The following is an 11,945-nucleotide window of genomic DNA, read 5'->3' as shown; positions in this document are numbered from 1 at the left end:
GCACTATATAATACGTGGGGTTTGGAACTCCCCAGCCACACAAACATTACAGGATGTTTTGTAGATCTTGCTTTTTTAAAGAGAGCGGGGAAACACTTGTGACTGCACCGCAGAGAGTTGCTTTCCCACCTGCTGTACATCTTAGAATAGTTTTGGTCACCTCAGTGAACTTCAGGTTTTCCCCAGGTAGGAACAGCCAGTCTGTCTGCTGGGGAACAGAAGGAATGATTCGCTTAAGTTTCTCAGGAGTTCTCGCTGCTCATGGTTACGTACACGGTGTTAACATTTATCTTTGGTGATTCAGCTTCCTCGAGTTCTTATGTCAAAGCCACTAATTACAAGGGTAAAAAATGCTGGTGACGAGTTATTTGCTTTACTTTTGTTTTGATTGCAAGAGCAGCAGTTGAAGTTTGTTGTGGGTAATAGTGAGTAGCATTGTGCTCTGCCTCAGCATAGATGTAAAGTAAGACTAGAACAGTCCTAAAGGTGGCTGCAGGTTCCTGCACAGAAGGCAGAACTGAGAAAATAAAAACCAAAGCAGGCCTTCCAACCCCGCAGTGAATTGCTCACACTTTAAAGGGAAAGCTGCTGCCACACCGATGAAGTCACTGGCTATTCCTGCTTGTGTCAGCACCTCCCCGTTTTGTATTACTGATTAGATAGGAAAAGTATGTAGCCTTTAGAGAAAGGAGGAACTGTTTGGTTCTTTCAGCTATAAACATCACCTGTTGGATGTCTAATGTTTCTGATCTGGCACAGGGATAATTACAGCGGGGACAAAAGCCCCACATTCCAATTCATTATTTCACCCTTCTTACTTGGGTTCTGCTTGTCTCTTTTGCAAACCTATTAAGGCTTAGCAGAAGTAGTCCAGGCAGCACAATTCATCTTCCAGTGTGGTCTTTTCCCTTTGTTTTATTTGCTGGAGGAAAAAAAAAAAGGTGGGGGGAATGGGGAGGGGAGGGAACATGACACAATCTATTTATTTCCTTTTTATTATTTATTATTTATTTATTTCCTTTATTATTATTAATCTATTTATTTCCTGGGTAGAATCATAGAATGGTTTAGGTTGGAAGGGACTGTAAAGCTCATCCAATTCCAACCCCCCCTGCCAAGGGCAGGGACCCCTTCCACTAGACCAGGTTGCTCAAAGCCGTGTCCAACCTGGCCTTGAACACTGCCAGGGATGGGGCAGCCACAGCTTCTCTGGGCAACCTCACCACCCTCACAGTAAGGAACTTTTTTCTAGTATCTAATCTAAATCTCCCCTCTGTCAGTTTAAAGCCATTCCCCCTTGTCCTGTCACTCCATGCCCTTGTAACAAGTCACTCTCCAGATATCTTCTAGGCCCCATTTAGGTACTGGAAGGTTGCCTGCTGCACCTCCTATTGCCCCCTTACCTGCCCCCAAAAGAAAGCAGAAGATAGCCCTGGTGCCCTCATTCATATCTGCACTATATGCCCCTGTTCTAATGGTATGTCTCCACCTCAAAGTAGGACAGGCCTGCGGGAGCTGCATCATGGCATCTAGAATAAAGGCACCGTTCTCTCTGGGCAGTTACCTACACCCTAAGTCCTCCAAACAACCGAGCATGACTTCATTACCTCACCTGGTACAGAATAGATACTTACACAAAATTTACACAAAATACACACCTAGCTGCACAGTGCACAGCCAAGGCCCTGACCAGAAACAAGACTTAATGAAAAGTGAGTTTGTTTTAAAATACAAACCCAGCTGACATCAGCTGCTGACAGCCCGGGCAGGATGCTCCAGCTGTTACAGCTCACCTCTGGTTTTAGCAGTATGCAAACCAGCAAATTACACCGGGTTCTATCCTCTCACTTAATCTGTGGCTACAGGTGTTGCATGATGTTAAATAAACCGCCCCAGAGCTGACGTTCGGCTCCCCACGTACAGAACACCGGTGCTCTATCAAAATAAGAGCGCGTGCCCTGTGGGCTGTTACTGCGCTGCTTTCGTCCCCGCATAAAGAAGGAGCAACGCTACTGAAAATTACGGGGGGGGGGGGAAGGAGGAAGCAGGCACCGTGCGCTGATGCCCACCATCAGCCTGGGCCTGGGCACGCCGACCCCGGATCAGCCGGCAGCCCGCGGCGGAGCCCCTGCGCGCGGCAGGCCGGCTGCGGGCGGCTGCGCCGGGAGGGGGCACCACACGGCCTCGCTCCTCCCGGCCTCCGGCTTGGCTGCTCCGCGCGGGGTGCCGGGCGGCTGCGCCCCGGGCGGGCGGCGTGTGTCCGGGAGGGCAGCGCGGTGCCTGCAGCTCACCCCTCCGAGAGCAGCGCCCAGGGAAGGCCCCCCGCACAGGGACTCGAGGAAACTGCCGCTGCTGTAAACTGAGCCGGGGCTAGCGCGGCAGGTGAAGCGTGGCACAGAACTGCAGCCTCCAGTTAGAGGTCTCTAGAGACAGGGGGATGCACTGAGTTAGTGCAGCAAGGGCTGCTTTTAAGTATCTTGTCCTGAAAGCAAAAGGAGCTGCACGGCTGAACATCCCGGGAGCGGCAGAGCCACTCGGCTTGGCTGGTGATACGAAATCCAGCCCATCAAGAGACACAGCCTGTAACCCAAGTGAGGCTGGCCAGTGAGTGAGGTGAGCACCCCTGTGCTGTGTGAACGAAAAGACCCACAGAGCAGGAGCAGACACTCAGCAAGCACCGCAGGACAGCTCTGCTACAGCTGAGAGAGGAACAACAAAAAAAATTAATCCTCCGTATCAGAAACTGTCAAGCCAGCAGTTCACAGCAGCATTGCACTGGGCTGAAACGGCAAAATGCTGGTTAACTCCTTCTTGCTCAACCCCTGTTCAGGACAGTCACTATGTACATGTGCTGCTTTGCTTCATAACTGGAGCACTCTACACTGTGAGGTCCTTGTAGTTCTTCCCTTGTCCCCCTTCAATCTCTCCTGCCTGTTCATGGCCTTGCAAGCACACCAGCACACCATGGGCACTCGTAGCCTTCTCATCTCCTCAACCTTTTCTCCTCAGCTCTGCAAGGATAGCGTTCTGCCCCACGTATCAATATTTTCTGTGTAGGAGGGGGCTTTGAGGTCTAATTACTTTCCCTGTTATCCCTGGTGATAGCCACAGGAACCAAAAGACCCCAGAAGCCACTTCCCTGGGACCTTGAGCACCCTCTGAATTTCCTCATGTCTGGGGAGTGGCACTCGGAGTTGCTACATGCAGGAGCTGGGTGCAAGAACTCCCTTCATATTTTACTAACAAGTCAGTACAAGCTTATCGACGCGCTACAGCTGCTGCCGAGAACAGGCTTTCCTCCGTCTTGGGCTCATCTCAGCTGTCAGGCTTCTCAGTTGTTCCTGTGTGCCACCCAGATCACCAAGGACCCCCTCGGACATACAGTCCTTCTGATACTTGCTGTCTATTTCTGCCCCCTTAGACCACCTCCCATTCTGCTGCTTGCTTCTTGCGTTTTTGTCTCACTGCTTCTCTCCCATTTCACTCCCCCCTTTAGACCCAATCACTGGTCACTTCTTCTGGAGCTAACTGCTCTACAGTTGTATTTCTATTCTTCAGCGTGAGGGTGCTGAGGCACTGGCACAGGTTGCCCAGAGAAGCTGTGGCTGCCCCATCCCTGGCAGTGTTCAAGGCCAGGTTGGACGGGGCTTTGAGCAGCCTGGTCTAGTGGAAGGGGACCCTGCCCATGCAGGGGATTGGAAGTAGATGATCTTTAATGTCTATTCCAACCCAAACCATTCTGTGATTCTACGACTTCTCTACTTCTGCAATTCCTCTCCGCATCTCCAGCAGCCGTGACACTTTGCATGCTCTCCCTCCCCCTCTGTTACTCACCGCCTGCTCCCCCTTTCCTCACACTGACTTATCCTGAAGCACACATCCCTAACAGTTTCAAAGACTCCATTAATCTTTTCCTGACAACTGGATCTTCTTTTTTCAGTGATAACCTAATCTTTATTCAGTAGGAATGTCTCTACCCAGCCATTTAGTTCCCACCGCTTTTGGTTCTTTCTAATCCAGGGGGGTGGTTTTACCATAAAGTAAGCACACTCTACAAATCACCTTCCCGCCCAGTCCAGTTACTCCTGTCCTCAGGAACCAGCACTATTTTTCATAGGCCCCTTTTCTATTTTTCTCCTCCATACCTCTGACAGTTTCAGGGTGCAATCAGTGAAAGTTCTTACACTTCCTCCCTTGTTTTCAACCCAACAAGGTGCTTGCAGGCAAACAGCCATTCACTATTTCTTCATTAGTTTCCTTTCATCCCTTTTTGAGTGTCCAACAGTAAAGCAAACACGTAAGGGGATGCCTGTTGGGTCCTAATACCTGATTTGGGAATAACTGCTATAAACTGAGTGTTGGCCATGGATTTGCTGGCGGGCAGGATGCAGTATGCAGCTTCCCCTCTTTCAAGTAACTTTTTAACTTAAAACTTCTTTTTAATATGTATTTAAAGCTTGTCATCTTAACTACCTTGGCAGTTTTCAGCTTGAAAAAGCAAATAATGTATATTACGAGCAAAACACATAATTTGGTTTTAAGCAGTGTCCACAGTTATTTATAGAAAATCATTAGAAGATAGGCAGTGTTCCAATTCACACAAAAATTCAGTCTCAAGCTTTTATCTTGGATGTTTGTGGCATGGCCATGTATCATTGACACAAGTTTCATAGTATAAAATACCAACATAATTTTAACAGTAGGAAGCATATTTTATTTTTTATGATCTTTAAGCTATTTTCTCTCTTTGTAGTCTGTTTGGTTTCATACACACTGACTCCGAACTCTTCCAAGTGCTCCCCTCTCCTCTGCTTACACTCACTGGTAAGTCACTACCATTGATTGATTGCTGTTTGTGTTTGTTTTGGACACTTCCAGATGATTGCTACTAATAACCAGTACTAAATTCCTGAAATATCTGCCTGATTCCTTTTGCAAGGCAACTTCATTACAGTCCGTCATATGAAACACAGTAGGCTCCAGAAACACTGTGGTGCAGGAGGAAAATAATCGCCAAATGAACGGGTAGCTCAAACAAAGCCTTGTAAAAAGCCATCACACTAAATTCTGCATGCATCATCTACTGCATTTCAGCACAGGCCAAGTTTCTTAGTCAGCTCTCTGAGGAGATCCGTCAGCCCAAACTCTGACTCTTTTGGAGCAGAGTTCTGTGCCTGCTGCACTTTTCTGTGGTGTGCAGCTTGCCACCTGCATGAGGTTAGATCAAAAGGATGCAGTGTAACAGCTTAACCAAGAGGCGCACTGTGAGAATCAAGAGACCCAATTAATTTTTACTGACTGTGTATTGGTTCCTCAAAAAATCCAACTCATTCTTAACAGCTAGAGGGCTGTTAACTAAAACCAAACCCACACCACAGCCCTGAAGGGTTATGAATTTTAACCAGTACAAAAAAGACACAGACTGACAGCAAGCCAATAACCACGGGATTTGGTTTCTGATTATGCATTTGTGTGCTTACATTTGGAGATACAGAAACACAGGAACCAAACTGTCTTTGGTATGGACCAAAATCTGTTTAATGATGTTTTGAGCTTATGAGAGTTAGCTGTACAGAGGTCACAGAACCAGGTAGTATCTCGAGTTGGAAGGGACCCATAAGGATCATCAAATCGTCTATTTTGAAAGCAGTTTGTTCCCAAAAAGGCAAGTGTAAAGCTGAACTAGTAAACCAGTATACAGTCAAATCCAATGCCTCTGCGTTATGTTCCCTAGTACTTATCGCAAGGAGGCATGGGCATTCTGCAAGAGCACTTCATCTTGACAGTGTCAGTGCTGCTCAAGCATGTCTAGGTGGTACATTACCTTAGAAGATTTTTCCCAGCATAAGTCACTTTACATTTATCTGCACTGAATTCTATCTGCTACTTTACCACTGCCACACAGTTTGGCTATTTGTTACTTTTCACTTTCTCAATTTGTTGTGTTTCTTTCCAATACTTTGATTTTGATGGATCTTCCATAATGAAGAGTTCTGCTGCAAGACACTCCCCAGGTTCCTTCACAGTCAACACAAATGTAGGGACCATGATGGAAAAACTGTCTCCTCCAAGTGCTGTTTTTGTATGTTGATCATATCCTGGCCCTACTAACTCACCACAGAGGATCTGCTTCTATGCCTTTTGCAAACTGGTCCTCAAGCAGATTTATAGCCTGCCTTAAGAGCATCCACCTTTTCCTCCCTTTTTTCCCAAGCTCCATGAGGCTCATCAGCATCAGCTTTTCTCTGCCTTCTTAGACCTCTTTGTGAACATTTTGACTCCATCCCTGCTCCTCAACAAGTTGCTCTAGGGCCTACGCACCCAAAAAACATTCTCCTCACAGCTTGGAAGTCAACTGCACAGACACTGAAACCTTTCCCATCCCCGCTGTCTTCTTATCCAACAACTGCCAGCTGGAGACAGATGACAATCTCTGCATTGATTTCTCATATTGTAAAATGAAATAGTTGAAAAATCGTGCAAAGTTCTTTCTGTAAGTTTGGGTTTTTTTTCCCCCTTTTCACATAGCACTCCTCTATCAGCTAGATACATGACTGCAGGAAACAATACTATTTTGTCTGTCAAACCAAACTAGTCCAAAGAAACTATACTATTTTTGGTCAAATGATAGCACTGTTCAAGAATGGTAAGACACATACAGAAAACGGACTAGAAGATGGACTCTAGGGTTGATCTTGAATCCTAGTATCTCCTGACAAACCCAGCTATTTCATAAAGCTCTGTTGTATTTACATGTGAGATTTCAAATCAGATCCTAGCACTTGGGAAAAAAAAAAGCTTGAAGCATCCAACTCAGTAGCACAGCAAATAAGATAAAATGGCTATGTCACTAAAATTGGGGTTGTCAGGTTTGTGTGAGTTTGCAGGCACAAGTCACAAAACAGTAACCCAGTTAAAGCACTGACTCCAGCAACTAGAACATAATTAATTGTTAGAACCTTACAAAGGAAAACCTTGCCAGAAGATTGGCACCATGACACCGAGATCCAGTGAGGTGGAGAAGAATAATTCAATTAATTTCTGGAAGGAAAGTTGAGGAAATAAAAATCCATGATGATGGGCTAAGCCTCTCAGATTTAGATAGCGTGCATAGCTCAGAAGTAGCAGAAAGTGGTATTAAATTGTGAGGGACAGCAGTTTATTTGCATCTAGACAAAAATGCAGAAACAACCAAGACCAAACAGTAACAGAACTTGGTAGGTAAGAAAAGATAAACCAAGGATTAAAAGATAATTTGAAAATGAAACAGTACAGATGTAAACAGAAATAAAACCTCTATTTACTTTTAAAAAAGGAAGTTGGTTAGAGACAAAACCACATAGGCTGATAGGCTGAGAAAGTTGGGGCTGTTCAGCCTGGAGAAGAGAAGGCTGCGTGGAGACCTCAGAGCAGCCTTCCAGTACCTGAAGGGGGCCTGTAGGTATGCTGGGGAGGGACTCTTCATCAGGGACTGTAGTGACAGGACAAGGGGTAACGGGTTAAAACTTAAACAGGGGAAATTTAGATTGGATATAAGGAAGAAATTCTTTACTGTAAGGGTGGTGAGGCACTGGAATCGGTTGCCCAGGGAGGTTGTGAATGCTCCATCCCTGGTGGTGTTGGCCAGGTTGGACAGAGCCTTGGGTGGCATGGTTTAGTGTGAGGTGTCCCTGCCCATGGCAGGGGGGTTGGAACTAGATGATCTTAAGGTCCTTTCCAACCCTAACTATTCTATGATTCTAAAACATGCAATCACTTCACTGTCCAGAAATGCAACTACCAGCATCTCCATGTTACCCTTCACAGCTTCCTGCCTTCGCTGAGATCCTCTACAAATGAATCTTCTCAACTCACGGGAGGGAGGCCAATGGTCAAGACTACGGAGCACCACCTAATGTTTTACACTCTTTTGACAGGCTCTGACAGAGATATTAAATGTCCTGTTAACGATAACAAAACAGTGCAAGGAGGAAGACGCTTGCAAAGTATGTTTCAGCAGGTTTTGTCTCAGCCTAGGCCTGTGTCTTAAGGCAGCAGGAGTGGTTGGAGAGAGAAATATTGCTGTAGGATAGCAGAGCAATGGCTTGGAAAGCATTAGTGAGAAAAGGTTAAAAGGAGGAGTCAAGAGGGCTAGTGGTACTATGTTTGAGGATCATTTTACTTTCAGGGGAGATTTGACATTAGAAATGTCACAGAGCATAAGTGGGGATTTTACAGGAAGATGAGAAGAAAGTTATGGTAAGAGATTTAACGTGAAAAGTTTAAAGAGAGGCTTTTGAAATTTTATGGATAAAAGGAGGAACAGATATTTCTACAAAAAGAGATGGCAGTAAGATTTCACTGAGTCATAGCAATTTTAGGCAACAGTATTGATAGAAGGATAATGCAGAGACAAGTAGGTAGGTAGGTTAATTGGATTCAGTGATGGGGGTGAGGATTACCAGCAGGTGAAATTTGAAGCGCAGAGGAAATATTTAATGGGAGAGAATCACAGAATGGTTTAGGTTGGAAAGGACCTTAAAGATCATCTAGTTCCAACCCCCTGTCGTGGGCAGGGAATAAACACAGCTTAATAAAGCATGAGTTTAAAGCAGGTAGAACAAGCGTATGACTGAAAAAAGTTTGTATTGGGAGAAGAAACATGAAGAATTCTGACTGAACTGGCTTCAAAAGGGATTGGATGTGGGAAAGAGTAGACAGGTGCAGAGTTTCATGGAAGTTCATGTAACAGTCATTGGCCAGGTGAAGTCTAGAGGAGGAGGAAGAGTATGAGTGTTTGAGAGACAGGCAGGCACAGCCAGTAGCCTCAACATAGTCTGTGGGGAGGGCTTCCAGAGATGCTGGAGAGGGTGAAAGGGAGGGGATGTTGCAATGGAGAGCACACTGGCATTGGTGGGTGTAACGCATGTTCATAGAATCACAGAACACCAGGTTGGAAGGGACCCAAAGCTCAAAGCATGATGGTAACAAGCAGACACTGGGCAGGAGTTTGCAGGTTGTCCTTTATTTTCTCAGCCTATAATGTGTAATTGTGTTCACTATTTTATTTTCCAGCCCTTGAAAACTGCCACTTCAGAAAAAATTATGGCTCAATTAAAATTGTACACAAAACCTGAATAAGGTTAGATCGCATGGGTGAATCTCTAGAAGAAATGACACAAATCTTAAACAGTTTGCAACCCTTTGCAAAGGAACCAACTTTGAAGTGCCCACCCCAAAAGGCACTTCATTTCCTGAGGACTGGAAAAACAAATGATGGGGTTCATTCTAAATTAAAAAATGTGTTTTGCCTCGCAAAGGAGACCAAGAGCATCCTACCCGGTCCTGGTGACAATTTTACCCCTAAGGGAGAATCCCATTCCATAATACTGAATATATAAAATTCAGTATCTTAAGGCTTAGGGACCCTTGTAATTACTCCAGCTAAAAATGTAGCTAATAAAATGAATTGTATTTCTAGGCCTTAAGAATATCCTATTTTTTAGGTAAGAAAAAAGTGCCATTCTAAAAACGTTTGCAAGCTATTCAGCTGTCCTCCATTGCGGCAGAGGAAAACATGCAGTGTGATACTTAAACTATTTGGGACTTTATCCCTGAAAGCTTTCCAGCACAGACAACCTTATTGAGATGCAAACATCTGACAGCATTTTTGTATTGGGCACTTAAGCCCAACCTCACTCACCACAACATAACTTCTGTTAATATATAACAGACTGTAAGGAACACAAAACCTTTTTGGCACTAAAAACCATCCCCACAATGCTTTTCACAGATTGGAGGGGAAAAAAAACAACCCATCCAACAGCAATGTCAGATGCAGCTAAATCCTGGCAATGCACTTCCTACATGTAAGATAGGTGGGCAGGTAAGATGCTGCATGGGGCAAGCACATCTAAGTTCTGCCACAGAGAGAGGGGCCTAGGCAGCAGCTGGAGAGACTAGGAGTAAGGGAGAACTGTGAGTATCCTCAAAACTAAAATACATTGCTATATTTCTCCATATACACACACCATACTATAAGTAATAACTTTCTAATCTGACTTTGTACTCACTTTCAGTCAGCTGTGCTGCTCATAGGGTGTAATAGTCAGGGGAGACATACTGGTGGTGTCACAATTATGCAATTTTCTCAAGAAAAGCTCTTCATCATATAAAAGGAAAAAAAAATAGCAGATGGGGAAAGACAGACAAGAATTCTCATGGAGGAGTCTTTTTCTAAACTGTGTTTTCTAAAAATACAATCAGGTAGTTTTCTAACTTAAAAACTACAAGGCCAGGTTGGATGGGGCTTTGAGGAACCTGCTCTGGTGGGAGGGGTCAGAACTGGCTGATCTTTAATGTCCCTTCCAACACAAACTATTCTGTGACTCTATGATAAGAGTGCAGGTAGGAATAGTTTTGGTTTGGTATTTTTTCAGGAGAGTGCTTAGTCAAAACTTTTGTTATGTCAATTTTTTGTTACGTGCTTGATAGGCAAATAGAAGTATGACCAACTTTACTGATTGATGAGTATTAAAGCCTAGAGCTATGTTTTCAGCATATACTCTATTTACAGCTTTCCAGTGTAACACAGAACAACTAGCCCGTTTGGTTTGGGGATTTTCCCTTAGCCTAACAGATAAGAGGTTTTGTCTGCACTGAGCATCCTGATATCTTAACTTCCATATATACAAACATTTAAACACCCCTTCAAAAACAACCACAGCAGCAAAAAACAACCCTAAACCCAAACCAGAACAGAAATCGGATGAGTGAAAAGTCCAAGTAAATGAATGATCACCAGAATGGCAGGGGAGGCTGGTAGGGCGAGACAGTGCCCACTGCTGTGGAATACCTAAGGTGAGAGCACTTACATGGACTAAGCCTGTGATTTATACTGTAGGGTGCAGAAAGCCTGCCATCAGATATTTGGAGCCCCATTTTGCTAGATATTTTTTCATCTCTATCTGTAGCATCCGGGGTTTGCTTTTGTTTTGGACTTCACGTTTTTTTTCTCTAAAAAGAAACAAAAAACTTTTGCAAAGTTTATATTCTGAAGTCCTGATGAATTTTATTAACCAGGTGGACAAACTCAGGACTGAATCTGAAGAGAGAAGAAGGGCCATGAAAAGGTGAGAATGTGCTCCCAGCAGTGTAAACCCAAGCTCTATGGATTTACACTGACTCTGTCACAAGCTTGTATATTGTTCTGAGCCTGCTGGAAAGGTAGTGCCAATTGACTCCTTCACTTTCCTCAGCATATGTTTCATAAAGCAGGATCAAACAAGCCATAAATCCATTGAAAGCAGTGATATCCCAAAATAGCACAATTTTTCAGGGTGCTATTAAGACATGGTGAATTCAGCCAAACCAAAAGAACAGCTTTGGCCATTTGATCAGCTGCTCTGGTGAACAGATACTGCATACCCCCATCGCATTATCTGTGTGTTCCTTATTCCTAATAGTTAACCCAGTTAGGTTTCCCCAGTAAAGGCTGTGTTATTTATACACCAGGCAAGACATCTTTCAAGCCCTCACAGTGAAACCCCTCAAATCCTTGTTTCTCTTAATATCATGAAAACACGGGGTCCTTCCGCCTGTAGGAGTGACCACCACTACACGACTGCGCTTTGCCCACCGGAGGAGTGGACGAGGCAAGTTCTCATCTGCGGGAGAGACTAACTCCAGGCTCTTCCCACCGCGCACCGACACCGTCGAAGGACGGAGCGACAGCAGCGGCAGCCACCGCTTTCTCAGGCCAAACCAGCACCTCTGCCCCCGAAGACAGCCAAAGAATGACCAAGCCGAGCCTCACATACGCCCTCTCACCCTGCCGCTGATAGCCGCGGGCGGGGCCGGGCAGCCGCACCGCCCCAGGGCCGACCCCCGGCACCTGCCCCGCCGTCAGCGGCCCTACGCCGGGCGCGCCGGCGGCTCTGCGGCAGGTGCGGAGCGGGACTGGCGGA

At 45.3% G+C, this 11,945-nt stretch overlaps 1 protein-coding gene across 1 annotated transcript in view; it reads left to right on the top strand.

Annotated features, from left to right (window-relative positions):
• The first annotated feature begins 11,861 nt into the window (after positions 1-11,861).
• The window catches only part of PAWR (pro-apoptotic WT1 regulator), an 82,418-nt gene continuing 82,334 nt past the window's right edge, over positions 11,862-11,945 (top strand). The window contains exon 1 of the mRNA XM_065669404.1: positions 11,862-11,924. The gene's annotated coding sequence lies outside the window, so the exon portion shown is untranslated. The remainder of the gene's footprint in view (positions 11,925-11,945) is intronic.

The sequence above is a fragment of the Lathamus discolor genome, chromosome 1, assembly GCF_037157495.1.
Source record: "Lathamus discolor isolate bLatDis1 chromosome 1, bLatDis1.hap1, whole genome shotgun sequence".
In the NCBI taxonomy this organism is placed as follows: Eukaryota; Metazoa; Chordata; class Aves; order Psittaciformes; family Psittacidae; genus Lathamus; species Lathamus discolor.
The sequence above is the reverse complement of the archived record's forward strand: the minus strand, read 5'-3'. Positions and strand labels throughout refer to the sequence as shown.